The sequence below is a fragment of the Triturus cristatus genome, chromosome 7, assembly GCF_964204655.1.
Source record: "Triturus cristatus chromosome 7, aTriCri1.1, whole genome shotgun sequence".
In the NCBI taxonomy this organism is placed as follows: domain Eukaryota; kingdom Metazoa; phylum Chordata; class Amphibia; order Caudata; family Salamandridae; genus Triturus; species Triturus cristatus.
This window is the reverse complement of record NC_140590.1, coordinates 343440200-343458639: the sequence shown is the minus strand read 5'-3', so window position 1 is coordinate 343458639 and position 18440 is coordinate 343440200. Positions and strand designations below refer to the sequence as shown.

The following is an 18440-nucleotide window of genomic DNA, read 5'->3' as shown; positions in this document are numbered from 1 at the left end:
GGTCCTTCGTGAACCCCCTGACGAACGCTAGGGGGTCTGCAACTCTCTTCATGGCCCCCTTTTCGTGTTATCAACCTTTTTTTCTCTGTGCGAGAGACAGAAAATGGCGGCCGATACTTCCTGGTTTCGACCGATTCGAATGTTTACTTTGATCTAACAACCAATCAGAAACGCGCTCGCGCACGGCACCGTAGGCGTACGGTAAGCTTACCGTAAGCGCACGGTAAGCGCACGGAGCGCTGCCACAGATATATATATTGATTTAAATGCTATTTTCTCAGGAACTACTGAACAGATTTACACCAGACCTACAAAAGGCACTTCCTTGACCTTATGGCTACCTCTCTGCCAAATTACAAGTAATTCTGTTCAGCCGTTCGGGCTGTAGCTGTGTCTAAAGGTCCTATGGAAAAATGCATGGGGAAAACGCGTTTTGGGACCCCCCTTTTTTCTCAGCCCCCGCTTGACGAATCACCCCGAGACTTTCAGGGTAGGAGCGTAGCGTAGCGCCCCATTAGTTTTGAAAAATTCGCGAGGATTCGTCAACCGGTGCCAAAGTTATTCAAAATAGAATTTTCAGATTTCCTATGGAAACACGGTCCTAACTATAACTATCTACTGGCGACCGCCAGTAGATAATATATGTATATATATATATATTCACTGAAAAAACCATAGGTTTCACACACGTTATAGTTAGGAATTAGCATTTAAAAATCCTTGCAAATTCACTTAAAAAACCATAGGTTTCACACATGTTATAGTTAGGTGGATATTTCACTCATAAAAAACCAATGAAATTCCCCCGTTATAGTTAGTTCAGATAACTATAACTCGCGCGCCCGCAATCCACTGCTCATGACGTCACATATTACATCACTCATGACATGGTCAGTGGCATCACTCATGACATCACTGATGACATCATCCTTGTGATAGAGTGGCGGTCGCGCGAGTTATAGTTATCTGAACTAACTATAACGGGGGAATTTCATTGGTTTTTTATGAGTGAAATATCCACCTAACTATAACATGTGTAAAACCTATGGTTTTTTAAGTGAATTTGCAAGGTTTTTTAAATGCTAATTCCTAACTATAACGTGTGTGAAACCTATGGTTTTTTCAGTGAATTTCTACGGTTTTTTAAATGCTAATTTATTTATGTATTATTTTTTTTATATATTTATTTTACAATAAACTACAATAAACCGCGATTTTTAAAAAAAAAATAAAAAAAAATTTGGGGGGGAGTTTTTCAGGGTGCGCGCACTGTGCGCGCACCCCCGCGATTTTAAAAAAAAAATATTTTTTTTTGCCTTCGGGGTCCTTCAGGGACCCCCTGACCAAGGCTAGGGGGTCAGGAACTCTCTACCCTGCCCCCTTTTCACGTTCGCCACCTTCCTTTTTCACTCTCGCACTGAAAACAAACAAAATGGCGGCCGACACTTCCTGATTTCGACCGATTCGAACGTTGACTAACATGTAACCACCAATCAGAATTACGCTCGCGCACGTTAGGGTGCTCGCACGGTGCGCGCACCCTGCGCGCGTATAGATATATATATGCTTTTAAATGCTATTTTCTCAGGAAATACTAAACAGATTTAAACCAGACCTGCGAAAGGCACTTCCTTGACCTTATGGCTACCTCTCTACCAAATTTCAAGTAATTCTGTTCAGCCGTTCGGGCTGTAGCTGCGACTAAAGGTCCTATGGAAAAATGCATGGGGAATACGCGTTTTGGGACCCCCCTTTTTTCTCGGTCCCCGCTTGACGAATCACCCCGAGACTTTCAGGGTAGGAGCTGAACGGAGCGCCCCATTAGTTTTGAAAATTTCGCGAGGATTCGTCAACCGGCGCCAAAGTTATTCAAAATAGAATTTTGAGATTTCCTATGGAAACACGGTCTTAACTATAACTATCTACTGGCGACCGCCAGTAGATAATGTATATATATATATATATATATATATATATATATATATATATATATATATATATATATATATATATATATATATATATATATATTCACTGAAAAAACCATAGGTTTCCACGTTATAGTTAGGAATTAGCATTTAAAAAACCTTGCAAATTCACTTAAAAAACCATAGGTTTCATACATGTTGTAGTTAGCTGGACATTTCACTCGTGAAAAACCATTGAAATTCCCCCGTTATAGTTAGTGCAGGCAACTATAACTCACGCGACCGCAATCCTCTGCTGATGACGTCAGATATTACATCACTGTATTTAGACACTTATTTACCCATGTCTTCTTCCATTAATTTTTAGCTATACATATATTACAAATATTTTTTTTTCAGAAAGACACATATGTCATCAGTGATGTAATATCTGACGTCATCAGCAGAGGATTGCGGTCGCGTGAGTTATAGTTGCCTGCACTAACTATAACGGGGGAATTTCAATGGTTTTTCACGAGTGAAATGTCCAGCTAACTATAACATGTATGAAACCTATGGTTTTTTAAGTGAATTTGCAAGGTTTTTTAAATGCTAATTCCTAACTATAACGTGTGTGAAACATATGGTTTTTTCAGTGAATTTGTACGGTTTTTTAAATGCTAAGTTATGTATTTTTATTTTTTTTTTAGGTTTTTCACCGTGCGCGTACCGTACGCGCACCATGCGCTTCGCGCACAGCGCGCCCACGTTACGCAGTTCGCGGAATTTTTCCGTTTTTACCGTACGCGCACGCTAAGCGTACTCCGCGATTTTTCGCAAAAAAATTAAAGGAAAGTTTGGCCCTTGGGGGTACTTCAGTGACCCCCTGACAAAGGCTAGGGGGTCAGGAACTGTCCTCCCAGCCCCCTTTTCACGTTCTCCACCTTTGTTTTTCGCCCCCTCAGACTGCGAGAGACAAAATGGCGGCCGACACTTCCTGGTTTCGACCGATTCGAATTTTTACTAAGATCTAACAACCAATCAGAATCGCGCTCGCGCACGGCAGCGTGCGCATACGGTAAGTTTTACCGTATGCGCACGGTGCGCGCTTATAGATATATATATGCTTTTAAATGCTATTTTCTCAGGAAATACTGAACAGATTTACACCAGACCTGCAAAAGGCACATCCCTGACCTGAGGACTACCTCTCTGCCAAATTTCAAGTAATTCTGTTCAGCCGTTCGGGCTGTAGCTTGGACTAAAGGTCCTATGGAAAAATGCATGGGGAAAACGCGTTTTGGGACCCCCCCTTTTTCTCAGCCCCCGCTTGACGAATCCCCCCGAGACTTTCAGGGAAGGAGCGGAGCGCCCCACCTATTTTGAAAATTTCGCGAGGATTCGTTAATCGGCGCCAAAGTTATTCCAAATAGAATGTTGCGGATTTCCTATGGAAACACGATCCTAACTATAACTATCTACTGGCGACCGCCAGTAGATAATATATATATATATATATATATAGATATATATATATATATATATATACAGAAAACCTTTTCAGGCATAGAGTGATGCAGAAATTATGCAAAAAAAGAAGCAGAGAACTCTGGGTAGTTCTCAAGGTTAGGTGGAAAGCAACTCTAGTATAGAGCACTCTCAACACCAGCAACACTCTAAATGTGCTCCCCTCAAATGTCTGCTTTTCTATCAAAGTATTTAAGCGTAGGATTAGCACAGTGCCATCCACGCAGAGATAGAAAGGGACAAAGTCTTTTACCATTTCCACAGCCTAGGCCAAGGCAGGTGGTACGAGAAGCCGACGGAGCCAGCCGGCGATATCTGCCACACAGATTCCAAAAGTACTCACACACTCAGGAATTACCAGATAAAGAATTTACATATTAAATTCTTAATCTGGTCATTCCTAAGTGTGAGAGTACTTTTAGATTCTGTGTAGCATATATATATATATATATATATATATATATATATATATATATATATATATATATAATCACTCACAAATACAAAGTCCTGTTGCCTTACGCGTTTCAATGCCACTGCATCTTATTCATAGGCATACTTCAATCCAGACGGCTCACAGGAGGCTCTCTGTTAATCTTCTTGCATTTCCGGCATCTTAAATAGCTTTATAATTGGCCTCAGTAGGTGGCGCTTCATGCGTCACATTGTTTATTGAATGCTGGGACTCGTAGTCCTACAGAGGGCAAAAAATATTATTCCCTGAGTGGGTTCCGTGCCGTCCACAGTTCGAAGCATGTTAAAGTCCAGAGCGCTCAGGTGGGCTCATTTTATATCGCCAGCTCTGCTAAAAACAGGTCAGGATTAGTTATAGTTAGGACCAAGTTTCCATAGGAAGAGCATTTTTTGTTTTGCTTATAACTTTGGCGTCGTTTGATGAATCTTCATGAAATTTCCCAAACTAATTCTTTGTTCATATCAGCTCCTATGTTGAAAGTTTGGGGGTGATTCGTCGAGGGGGGGGCCGAGAAAAAAGGGGGGTCCCAAACCGTGTTTTCTCCATGCAATTTCCATTGGAAACTTTAGACAAGGCTACAGGTCGATCGGGTGAACGGAATTACCCTGAATTTGGCAGGGAGATTGAGTCTTGGTCTAGAAAGCACGCTTTGGTTTATTTGGTGTAAATCTGTTCAGTAGTTTTGGAGAATTATCGAAATTTACAGATATCGATATTTGGGAATTTTGCCATCTGATTGGCTGAGGCGTTATGAGCTCGAGCTTTCTGCTTATTGGCTGCGAGCGGTTGCAACTAGGAAGTGTTGGCAGCCATTTTGTGATTCTGTTGAAGCGAGTAAGGGGAAAAAAGGGCGAAAAAAGTAGGAAAGAGGAGGGTAGGAGCATGGTAACCTCTGTGGGGTGTTTAGGGTGTGCTATACAGGGGTGCAAAGCGAACTACTCATCCCTACCGGTCTGAAAGTGCTGGGCAACGGAAATTAAGTGAGGTATTGCCTAGAGTCTCATGCTGCTAAGCTGAGCTGCTGCCAGACTCGGGGATGAAAGCGTGAGTCCAAACTGTGTGTCATATGCTGTGAAGTCATGTGCTTTGGGCCCTGTGCCACACCTGTCCAAGTAGTGTCAGCAATATTTTATACGTAGTAGGAGGAAGTTTTGTTTGGAACACGGTAACTTGTATATGGTGCTGGTAAGCGATCCGCAGCACTGCCAAAGCCAGTGCACCCAGGACATGCAGCAGACGTGCACGGTATAGGTGGACGTGAATGGAGTCGACCATGTGTTCGGGCTGCCCTGCTATCCGTCAGTGGCTCTGCTTGTAGGTGCACTGGCTTGCCGTGTGCCAGTCTTATGGATGAAATGGCACAGCTAGGTGCAATGAGCTGGGTCTGTGTGCAGGGCAGGGTTGTGGTGGAAGTACGTGTGAAGGCCATTTCACGCACGCTAACTACGACAAAGGACTTTTGAGTGTGGGATGTCCACTCGTTGTTCTCAAATCGGGCAGTACGTAGTGTGGGAGACGGATTCAAATATTATCATTTCTGTCAGGGGGGCTGGCCACTTGCAAGTTCCTTCTCGGAGCAGCAGATGTGTTAGAGCAAGATAGCTCAGACAAAGAATCTTTCATCCTTACAGTAACTTCTCCAGCTGCATTCATACAGGATGTGTACAAAGGCCGTTCGTGGGTGTTGTTAGATGTCTGCGACCCTGGTCATCATAGATGAGATGCCCAGCACGTGGCACATGGGCGGGTTCACTGTGTGTTACTTTGCCAAACAGCTGCTCCTCCCTCCCACGAGCCCCCACACTTTTGTTCGCTGCACTGTTGTATCCCGTGCACTCCTACGGCACACCTTTGTAATGGCTATTCGCGCAAGTCCTGCAGCATTCCAATAACACCGTGACACTGCTGTTTGGAGGTGGTGCATGCCACTTTACAACATCGACTGCTGCGTCCCTTGTGGCGGCCACACCAGAACACAGAGACACACTTACCGCACTTCTTGCACACGGACATGTGTGAGACACCCCGTTCCCTTTGCCGCTTGTGCATGCAAGAGGATGCGTGCGTAGCTACATCTCCAGGCTCACTGCCAACGCTGAGGTGAAATGGTAACGTCCGCTGAAGACAGCACACTGATGTTGCAGGGCCCGTGCCTATCATGCTAACACAATGACCACACGGACATACTTGCTCAGATGCGGGTTCGGGGGGCATTGGCAGTCCTGGGGTTGTTGCGATGAGTGTTATGGCCCTCATGGGTATCCGTGTATCATGCTCATTGACTCTATGGCACCTGTGGGTGTTCAGGTGTGGGTCTTGGCTGTGTTCCCTTTCATGCTGCAGGTAGTGGTCCTGCTTAACACCAGCAGAAAGCAGGTGTAAAATCTCTGGTGCTAACGCGGCTTATCGACGGAATTTGTTTCACATCACAGTTTTTGCCTTTCGTTGTGAAAATTGTGATGTGGTTTATTCATGTATTGAAAAATAAATGAACTGGGCAGTGTATCCCGTCAAGATCCAGCACCTGACCCACTATTCCCAATCAATATAAATACAATGAGATTTCTTCATTGATTTTGTGGGTACACTGTAAATGCACCCACTACCACAGTGCAATTCAATACAGGATTTTAGTATTTAGAATAAATCGTAAAGGTGCACCTCGTGTGTTTTTGCACGGGAACGCCTACTCTGCATCTCATTATCATCACTTTAATGCAACTACAGTTGAGAATAATCTAACACACTATTCAGAAGCTGGGGCAAACTGCAGACATCACAAGTATTCCCGCGATAACTGCCCCAAAATTTAACACCAAGGTAGACACCACCAAATAACAATAATAAGAACGAGAAAGAGTCACACAGCACTTAAGTAACAACAAAAAAACTTTATTGATTTTTTTTTTCTTCAAACTTAATTTTTTCGTAAACATATATATAAAGGATAAAGTAAATTTAACAAAATGAACACAAAACAACAAAGCGGAAGACTCCTTTCAGGACCATGAATGTCAACGACACAGCCTGGAAAATAAAGCACATAATAAGGACATAATAAGGACATGTGTAATGCGCATATCAAAGGAGCGAGACACAGAGAAGGAAAAAAAAGCCAGAGAGAAAAAGAGAGGGAAGGAAAGAAAGGGAGTGAGAAAGGGAGAAGGGAGATAGAGAAAGAGAAGGAAAGGAAGGAAGAGAGTGAGAGAGAGAGTGAAGAGAGGGAAGTGAGAGAGAGAAAGATACTGCCGTCCCTGCGTAATCCATGACCAAATAATTACCTGCTGCCACTGGAGTGTCTACCAGTGGGCACTCCACATGCCTGTCAAAGCTCCGCGGCCCGGCAGATCTCACAGATGTCGCTGAGTCCTGAGTCAAGAATGGCAGAGACCACATCAGCTGCTCCGTGGCCCGGCAGATCCCACACATGTCGCTGAGTCCTGAGTCATCAATGGCGGAGACCACATCAGCTTTGGGTGCCGCTAACCCTTGGCAAGGCAAGTCAGTGCCACGTGGTGGTAGGCCGCTGACGGCCATACTACTTAGGGTGCGACTAACCCTGTGTAACTCAAGTCCTCGCCACGTGGTGGTAGGCCCCTGATGGCCACATCAGCTTCAGGTGGCACTAACCCTGTGCAAGTCAAGTCCGCGCCACATACAGCTCAGGGTGCGACTAACCCTCTGCACAACTTTTCATGGATTCTTTATGATTGAGACCCGTGGAGCGACCACCATCCAGTCAACACTGGCAATAAAGGATGTGACGTTGTCGATGCATTATATTTGCGTGGTCACATGGCCTGTGACGCATGTGCCGGATGGGTGTGGTGTGTGTGCAAACCTGCCCTCAGGGAGTGGCTGTGACATGTTGACAACTAGAGCGCTGACCTGCACACCAACAGCGAGTATGCCTGCATCAGGTAACTATGTGGGGGTGTGAAAACGTGTTTTCTCAATGGATGTTCCATAGGAAACTTTAGACAAGGCTACAGTTCAAACTGCTGAACGGAATTACGCCAAGTTCGGTAGGGAGAAAGGTCATGGTCCAGAAAGCGCGCTTTCTTGCATCGAGTGAAAATATAAAAGAAAGGTCCTGGGGGCAATTTAATATACCGGAGCTCTGTCTATGCGAGATAACCCTTTAACGCACCCTCTTCCCAACATCACCACTTCGTAGCTACAGCGTTAGAAGCCAGTCCGTTGGCTAGCAGCTCTCTACCTTTGCGAGCTAGTACGCTGCTGTGCCTGTACCTCTACGTGCTACTACGCTGCTGTTCCTTTGGGAGCGGACAGCTCGTAGTACTGCGTCTGTGAGTCGACCGGACAGGCCGCACTTGTCCCTCTGCGAGCCTGGGTGCGAACTGTTCATAAGTCACACTACATAAGCATTGAAAAGCCATTTTGTGATTCAATCCATCAGCTGGCATCTGTCCGAGACATTTCTGAAAACATACCGGAGTTCTTTCTGTGAGAGATACCCCTTTCACGCTGCCTCTCCCCACATCAGCAGGTAACGCACCCTCTTCCCACATCACCAACATACCCCAACAACCTTCTTGGGCCCATAATTATCCCTGTGCGGTTGGACGAAAAAGAATCTTAGTCATGTATAGATTTACATACAATATTTTATTTAAACAAAACAACAACAAATAAAACTGAAAGGTGTCTGGTGCTGTGGTCGCTGCCACGAAGTTGGGGTTACTTTCATTCAGGACTCAGGACACAGTTCGACATGTGGGATCGGCTTGTGTTGAACAGGGTTAGCGGCACCACGTGTCGCGCATTGTGTTGTACAGGGTTAGTGGCACCATGTGTCGCCGGCCTTGCATATGGAAATATGCCTAACTGATCAAAGGGAGTCTGGTGCTGTGGTCGCTGCCACGGACTTGGGGTCATTGCCATTCAGGACTCAGGACACAGTTCGGCTTGTGTTGAACAGGGTTAGTGGCACCATGTGTCGCCGGCTTGTGTTGAACAGGGTTAGTAGCACCATGTGTTGCGGCTTGCGTTTAATTCTGCCTCACTAAGTCCACGTGGCGATGACTTGTGGTGCAGTGAGTTGGTGGCACCTGAAGCACTCAGCGTGAGCGCACCTAACGATGATGCGTGGTCCGGGCGGGCCTCACTGGTAGCAATGTCTTTACATGCTTTGAAAGAATCTTCATAGCAGTCAAAATCTCCAAGTAATTCCATTTCAGTCCTCCAAGGTTTGAAGAGTTGCAGAAGAGCTAAATAGAAAAACTCTCTCTTATCTGGAGTATCACAACTTAAGCTTTTGGTGCATTGAGTTAGTAGTACCTTTGGCGCTCAGCGTGTACGTACCCTGCGATGATGCGGGGTCCGGGACGGCCGCACTCGGATCAATGTCTTCTATCTATTGAATTCTGCCTCAATAAGGCCACGTGGCGATGACTTCTGGTGCACTGAGTTAGTAGTACCTTTGGCGCTCAGCGTGTACGTACCCTGCGATGATGCATGGTCCAGGGGGGCCGCACTCGGAGCAATGTCTTTTGTCTATTGCATTCTGCCTCAATAAGGCCACGTGGCGATGACTTATGGTGCACTGAGTTAGTAGTACCTTTGGAGCTCAGCGTGTACGTACCCTGCGATGATGCGTGGTCCGGGGGGCCGCACTCGGAGCAAAGTTTTTTGTCTATTGGATTCTGCCTCAGTAAGGCCACGTGTCGATGACTTGTAGTGCACTGAGTTAGTGGTACCTTAGGCGCTCAGCATGTGCGCACCCTGGCATGATGCGTGGTCCAAGAGGGCCACACTGGACTGCGTCATCCGCAATCGCTTCTCCATCTGAATTGTGATGTCTGCTGTCCGCAGTGTAGATCGAAGGCAGTAGTCTGTACAGACATAAGTCTGCGGTACTGTGCCGCTGGGTCCGCAGGGGGCCTGTGTCGAGGAGACCCGCGGTCATGGCGGCAGCCTCGTGGCAGGGTGAGGCCCTCCGCTCTGACACAGTCGTTGGTCTTCACAGTTCACAAGTAATCCACGCCCAGAGCCCCGGCCTATTTGTTCACACTGCTACGCTGAAGTGGCGTACGTCGGACCAGCCCAATCCGGTTACGCTTATGCTTACAGGGGGGGGAACGATACAGCTACATGACTGAGATCGTCCCTAGTGTTTGACGTAACATGGTTGGGTCCACTGTCCACAACACTACAAGCACCAGTAGTATTTGTGCACATGGAGAGGTGTGTGTTCTGCATACTGAGATCTGTCTAGCACATCACCGCTACACTTTGCATTGTGTGCATTGTTATTCATGGGTGAATTGCTTCCTTCACATATAGTTTGTTCACACCTGTCCCAATATTCAGCTATTGTGTGGCTGAGGGGCCATGCCGTTTTCAGAAGATTTGCTGTCTTGTTCTGCACTGCCTCGGTGGTAGAGGTGGGGTCCTGGGGGTGGTGGTGGGTGTTGTGGCGTTCTTGGGTGTCGGAGCTGCTTGAAAATACAAAAACAATTTTTAGGATATTAAAGTTACAAAATATCACATCGGTTTTATTTTTAGAAATTAGTATTTAAATAACCTTTGAAATTCACAAAAAAACATAGGTCTCAGGAAGATTAAAGTTAGAAATTAGTATTTAAAAAAAAAATTCAAGTTTACTGAAAAAAACGATTGCCACATTTCCCAACATTGAGCTATATATGGCTAAGGGACCATGCCGTTTTTTGAGGGTTCACTGTCCTGTTCTGCACTGCCTGGTTGGTAGTAGGGAGAGGGGTTGTACGGGGAAGAGGTCCTGAGGGTTGTGGCAGTGGGTGTTGTGTCCTTCATGGGTGTCAGAAAAAACTATAGGTTAAATGAACATTATAATTAGAAGTTAGCATAAAAAAAAATTTAAATTCTCTAAAAAAAAATAGGTTTCAGGCACGTTATAGATATAAATTAGCATTTGAAAAACCTTTGAAATTCACTGAAAAAACCATAGGTTTTATGGCACGTTATAGTTAGAAATTAGCATTTAAAAAACCTTCGAAATTCACTGAAAAAACCATAGGTTTCAGGCACGTTATAGTTAGAAATTAGCATTTAAAAAACCTTGGAAATTCACTGAAAAAAACATAGGTTTCAGGGACGTTATAGTTACTTGGACATTTGACTCATAAAACCAGAGAAATTCACCCGTTATAGTTAGTTGAGCTAGCTAAAACTCGCGCGCCCACAATGCACTGGTGATGACGTCACATATTACATCACTCATGACGTGGTCAGTGACATCACTCATGACATCTCAAATGACATCATTGATGACATCACAGATGACATCATCCACGTGATAGTCTGACACACCTCCTCACACTCTAATATAACCTTTGATACACGTACTCTAAAATACAGACTACCATTTTTGAAACCATAGACACGCCAATACCAGATAATAGATACCCATCCAATTATTCCTATCTATACATTGTGAGCTAGACATACACTCATACAGTCACTCATACATGCTGTCACTCATCATTACATCAGTATAATATCCACTCACACACCTATGCATACATTCACACAGTGCTACTGATCCATAGAGTTACTCACACATCTACTCACACCACCTGACTTATTTATACACACACGACCTCCCTTATGTATATAGATACTAACACAGACTTACTCTCTTATACAATCACTAATACAAGTACACATTCATGTATGTAGACACTCTTGCAATCACTGTCTCTCATATATAGTCAATTATACACCCCAACACTCACATATACTGTCTAAAAACATATATAGTTACTCACATATATACAACTGAGACATCAATTCATTAATCAACACACCTGTACACACAGTCAACTACCCATACAGCCCTTCCGAGATGCACTTTTGAATCTATACAACCAGTAAATCAGCCGTTCAGACTTGTATGCACAGAGTCAGACACCCCCCACCCACCCACATAGACACTCAGACACCCGTACAGATACTCATACAATCAATCAATAACTCATATAGACACTGATGTAGCTACTCACCAACCCATGCACCTGCTTACACACCAACTGAGAGACTAATATAGACATTCACACAGTTTAGTCACTAACCCATGCATTCAGTAACATACGTTCAGTCAGTGACTTATACAATCAGTCATGCATCTACTAAATAATCCATTCAGGCACTTCTACATCCACTCATTCTTCAATAGACCTTGGCATAGATATATATGAAAAATATTTAAACTTTTCAGAAACACACATTAACTGGATGATGTCATGAGTGATGTCATGAGTGATGTCACTGACCATGTCATGAGTGTTGTAATATGTGACGTCATCACCAGTGCATTGCGGGCGTGCGAGTTATAGTTAGCTCAACTAACTATAACGGGCAAATTTCTCTGGTTTTATATGAGTCAAATGTCCAAGTAACTATAATGTCTCTGAAAACTGTTTTTTTCAGTGAATTTCTAAGGTTTTTTAAATGCTAATTTCTAACTATAACGTGCCTGAAACCTATGTTTTTTTCAGTGAATATATATAAATATATATATATATATATATTCACTTAAAAAACCATAGGTTTCACACATGTTATAGTTAGGTGGATATTTCACTCGTAAAAAACCAATGAAATTCCCCCGTTATAGTTAGTTCAGATAACTATAACTCGCGCGCCCGCAATGCACTGCTGATGACGTCACATATTACATCACTCATGACATGGTCAGTGACATTACTCATGACATCACTGATGACATCATCCTTGTGATAGAGTGGCGGTCGCGCGAGTTATAGTTATCTGAACTAACTATAACGGGGGAATTTCATTGGTTTTTTACGAGTGAAATATCCACCTAACTATAACATGTGTGAAACCTATGGTTTTTTAAGTGAATTTGCAAGGTTTTTTAAATGCTAATTCCTAACTATAAGGTGTATGAAACCTATGGTTTTTTCAGTGAATTTGTACGGTTTTTTAAATGCTAAGTTATGTATGTATTATAATTTTTTTATATATTTATTTTACAATAAACTACGTATAAATTTTTTTTTTTATTATTATGTTTTTCACCGTGCGCGCACGGTGCGCGCAACCCCGCGATTTTTTAAAATTTTTTTTTTTTTTTTTTTTTTCTGCCTTCGGTGTCCTTCAGGGACCCCCTGACAATGGCTAGGGGGTCAGGAACTCTCTACCCTGCCCCCTTTTCACGTTCGCCACCTTCCTTTTTCACTCTCGCACTGAAAACAAACAAAATGGCGGCCGATTCGAACGTTGACAACAACCAATCAGAATTACGCTCACGCACGTTAGAGTGCTCGCACGGTGCGCGCACGGTACGCGCTTATAGATATTTATATGCTTTTAAATGCTATTTTCTCAGGAACTACTGAACAGATTGACACCAGACCTGCAAAAGGCACTTCCCTGACCTGAGGACTACCTCTCTGCCAAATTTCAAGTAATTCTGTTCAGCCGTTCGGGCTGTACCTTCGACTAAAGGTCCTATGGGAAAATGCATGGGGAAAACGCGTTTTGGAACCCCCTTTTTTCTTGGCCCCCGCTTGACGAATCGCCCCGAGACTTTCAGGGTAGGAGCTGAGCGGAGCGCCCCATTAGTTTTGAAAATTTCGCAAGGATTCGTCAACCGGCGCCAAAGTTATTCAAAATAGAATTTTCAGATTTCCTATGGAAACACGGTCCTAACTATAACTATTGGAATTAATTGCCTGCCAGTGAACAAGGGTTTGTTTAACTCGAAACGCGTTTGGTCCCAAATGAAGAAGCATGGCAGGAGCGCTGTGTTGCAACCGCCTGGGGCAGCAGTATGGTTATACCCCCTCGTGTGTGACTGCTTCAGTGGGGCAACTCTTTGTGTTATATATATATATATATATATATATATATATATATATATATATATATATATATATATATATATATATAGCGCTAGTAGATAGTTATAGTTAAGACCTAGTTTCCATAGGAAAAGCATTTTTTGACTTGCCCATAACTTTGGCGTCATTTGACCAATCTTCAGGACATTTTCTGAGTTCATGGGAAAGTTTGGGGGTGATTCGTGCAGTGGGGACTGAGATATATGGGCGCAAACTAAGGGTGCATTTGTAATGGTAATTTCCCTAGGAACACATTGTTGAACCTACAGCCCGAAGCGCTGGATGGAATTACACCAAATTGGCACAAAGGTAGATGTTGGTAAGGAGATTGTGCTTTTTGTTATTTGGTGCAAATCTGTTCAGTAGTTTTTGTGAAATTAAATACGAACAATATAGTGATATCTATGGCCGTGGATATTTTGCAGCGGTTTTGCTGTGATCATTGTTAAATCGTGATGATCTTGTGGTAAATAGCGAATGCACGCGCCAACTGGAATGCTGTGATTGGCTGGGCTCAACCTGAACAGAAAGTTGCAGCCGCCATTTTATTTAACTGGAACGGTTCCCAGGGCAGAACATTTCTGTCAAAGCTAACATAAAGGATCAGGCTGGAGTTACTCTGACCCCATGTTTGAAAAATGGCGGTGTAGGTTTCCAAATTGTATTTTTTAGACACACGCGCAATATTCGCGACGACTACGGGACCTCCAACCTGACCCCCCCCCCATGTACCGTTGTGGGGACATTGTGAATATTGCGACGTCATCACGAATATTGATGGATATTTAAAATAAAAAGTATCTATATACACACCCTTGCTGGGAACTGTCACAGACTCATGTATGGACTCTCGCTCAGACACTTATACACCCATTCACATACCCGCTCACACACTTATACATCCAGTCACATTCCCAGTCAGATAGTCATGCACCCACTCACATATCCATTCAGGTACTCACGCACCTAAAGACTCATTTAGAGAGTGACGAATACATGTACAAACCCACTCAGAGACTCACACACCTATGTAGAGACCCACTGAGACTTAATCACACAGTGTCGCACCCACTTAGAGACTCTTACATCCTCTCAGAGACCCACCTGGGCACTCATTCACCCACTCAGAGACTCACGCACCCACTTACAGACACACTCACCTATGTACTCACAGAACCACTAAGACACTCACACCCACTAAAAGACCCACTGAGACACTCATACACTCACTCACTTACTCAGTCAGAGCAGTCTTAGAGACTTATGCACTCGTCAGTCACTGATACACTCAGAGACTCAAGTGTAAAGATAAAGGGCCCCTGCTACTAATAGGAAGTTCCTCTAGGCAGGGAAATAATACCTAATGTAAATTCCTAGGGCAACTTCAACAACAACAATGTCCAAAACCAACAAGTAAATACTAGGAGAGACAAGATAATGGAAAAATAGTTAGTTATTGATAGTAGTATATTCTTTTTTCCAATATATAATATAAGCAACCCACATACACGCCACATCCATCTAATCATACACACTCAGCATTCAGAATATATACATGTGCAGGTTATTCAATACTTGAGACCTTATCTATCAACATATTTTGTACATGTTCTGATGCATTTGATCTTAAGAACAACATATGATTATTTTTAACTTTTTTCAAAAATGGGCCTTTTCTTTAGGCTTTAATATAAAACATGTATCTGTGTTGTGAAGCGACTGCAGTTCCCGGGTGGTTTCTACATGCGTTTTGGCATAAGAATGCCTTCTTCAGGATAGACACCTCAGATACAGGTACTATCTATGATTCTGAAAATAGTCCAGCCGGACCAATGTAGAAAAAAACGGGCGTCTTGCGCTCAAAAGGAACGTCACAATATCGTCATGAAATGGTATCAGACCGCTTGGAGGATAATGCCTCAGAAATGATAGTTGTGATTTACTTTGTTATGTTCTACAGATACAGAGACCAGTGTCCGGATGTATTTTTCCTCTTTTTATTCCTCGAGTTCAAAATCCAATAGGTGGTTACCACATTGGGGCAGAGGAGTAGTCTTCAAACCGGGGGGGCCATAGCGACGCCCAACGAGTTATGCACCGCATGTGCTGGAAAATGATGCACATGTACCAAGTTTCCTTGCACTGAATTGTCTCTGGGATCCCTGCCGAATAGACTTGTTTGCCTCACGCCAAGACTGGATCTCCAATCTGTTTTATGCGTTTCGCCAGTTGTTAATGATTCCCAGGGTACTGGTGCAAGTGTGCCACCAACGGGCAGAATTGGTGTTGATAACAGCTCACTGGAGAGAGCAAGCATGGTTCCCAATCCTGGAATTGCCGTGTCCCCCCGATACTTCTCCCATTTCGGTGGAATCTCCTTCTGGATCCGGGGGGCTCTCCACATCCACTGATATTGTCAGAACAACTCACCCTAGTGGCTTGGCGAGTTTCCATGACAGATGGAGTGTCCCTGGACTTTCCAAGGAAGCTGACCACTTCATTAGTGAAGCCTGGTTGGCCAATACCCACAAGTGCTATGCCTCTGCTTAGAAACAATGGTACGGGTGGTCCAGTGAATGGGACGTCAATACTGATGGAGCACATTACACTTTGGTAATTAATTTTCTGTCTTCACTTGCCTCTTCAGGTATGGCTTACAGGACGGTTAATAATTTCCGGTTGGCCATTTAGCAGGCCACGATCCGGTGGACGGTAAACCAGTGGGAGAGCATCCCTTTGTATGCAAACTTCTGAGGGGCATCCATATGGTCCTCCCTCCAGGCCCGAAGTACTCATGATTATGGGACGTGTCCATGGTTTTATGGTTTTTTGGAAGCATGGCCAGTCAATAAATACCTGTCGAGAAAACAATTGTCCGCCAAACTGACCATGTTGCGTTTGTCTCAGATCTTGTAAAAGGGTTTCACATGTACATGCTTTAGATTTGGAGGGGCGCAGCTTCTCCTCTGAAAGGGTTACATTCTCCATTTCAAAGCGTACCAAATGCAATACCTCATGGTCTCTTATCCCCGCTTTCCGGATTATCACTTACTATGTGTGGTACAATGTTTTAAGGCGTATGAGGTGAGTACTGCTGAGTTCCGTACAGATATGAAAGTGCAATTATTGATAGCATTGCTGTTGTGATGTAAATGAAGATCAAGTCCAGAATTGTATTTGAAGATGTTAAATATGGTATGGCAGGCAGTAAGTTGCTGAAGGCACACAAGTAAAATAGGCACATCAGTCACGAAGTGATGGGGAGGAACGGAAAGTCAGGAACTTATACTATATTGAACCAGCCTTTAAAGGTAACAGGAAGTTACAGTAGGACTGTGCAGCAGGGACTGGCTTGTTGAGATGAGGGCGACCAGAATTGTGAAATGGTCACTGGTGGGGTTTTTAGCGTGCCAGTATGCTAGAAAGTCAATTGAAGAAATTAAAACTTAAATGGTTACCTTGTTGAAGAAAGTCCATATGTTGTTGCTTGAAATTCAAAGTAAGAATAAAGTTGAAGTGCCCAGATCGTCGCCAAAATTGTTGTGATGTAAATGAAGATCAAGTCCACGTAGGTTTTTGTAGAGTAAGTATTTATTTGATAGATGGTACAAGGTATCAGGATGTTAATTAGTATGGAATAAAAACCCCACCAGGAGCTGTCTCCTTACAGCTCAGCCCCAAGCTCCCAACTGAATTCACAGAGCTAGGAACCCAACATTCTAATGTGTCATCATGAATATCAACATTCCACATGGTGACAGCAGAGGATGAGCAAGACCAGGATGAGTAGCAATCACTACAATTGCCAAAACCTTTTCGCCCAGTGACTCCGGCCACTCTGGCGAGATGGGTGTGTTGGTTTACGGGGGAAGCAGGTATTGATGTTTCCGTGTTGGGGCCAACCTCGACACAGGGGGCCAGGGCCACCAAATCTTTTGTTATGAGAAAAGGTGGAAGGTGCACTCGTTGGCAAGTAAGTCAATTCGACCAGATATTATTCCAAACAAATGTGTTCCTTTATTAGGTTCAATCTTAAAACTGGCAGACAGCCAATTAGTTTCGTCCCCTGGGGGACATCGTCAGGGCTGTAACAATCACAAGAGAAAATAACATAAATACCACATATAGAAAACACATAACACAAGACAAAAATAATATACACATATTTATATATCAATAATACAGTTTTCAGAAATGACCCACAAAATACAATCACATTAATACAGATAGATATATCACTAAGTCATCCATAAAGAAGAGAAACAAATAATTTAACCAGACAGTAACTCATCCAAAGGTAAAGTAACAAACAAGCGATATAATGCATAAAGAACAAATAATTAACATATTCAGATTAATAAGTTCTTATACAAAGACAGAAAAGGAACAATTATAAAAATTCATCAAGACAATATATAAAAACAACCATACAACATAAAACCACAAAAGTAATTTACAAAACCAAATCTATTTTTTTTTTTAATTTTTCTCTGGTAACCATTATATTGGTTAACCAAGTTTACAATAATTTTGATTTATTATTTACCGATTCAAATTAACTATCTTTATACATTATATATATATTTTTTTGACATTATATATATTTTTGGGGGATAGATTATCCAGCCTCAATTCCTTACTGGGATGTTCTTCCTACAGCAT

At 43.2% G+C, this 18440-nt stretch overlaps 1 protein-coding gene and 1 long non-coding RNA gene across 2 annotated transcripts in view; one reads left to right on the top strand and one right to left on the bottom strand.

Annotated features, from left to right (window-relative positions):
• The window catches only part of SYNGR4 (synaptogyrin 4), a 670375-nt gene that overhangs the window by 415628 nt on the left and 236307 nt on the right, over positions 1 to 18440 (top strand). The gene's annotated exons all lie outside the window — the stretch shown is intronic.
• The window catches only part of LOC146809620 (uncharacterized), a 68069-nt gene continuing 58039 nt past the window's right edge, over positions 8411 to 18440 (bottom strand). Inside the window, exon 3 of the long non-coding RNA XR_014966470.1 lies at positions 8411 to 10367. This is a non-coding gene — a long non-coding RNA (uncharacterized LOC146809620). The remainder of the gene's footprint in view (positions 10368 to 18440) is intronic.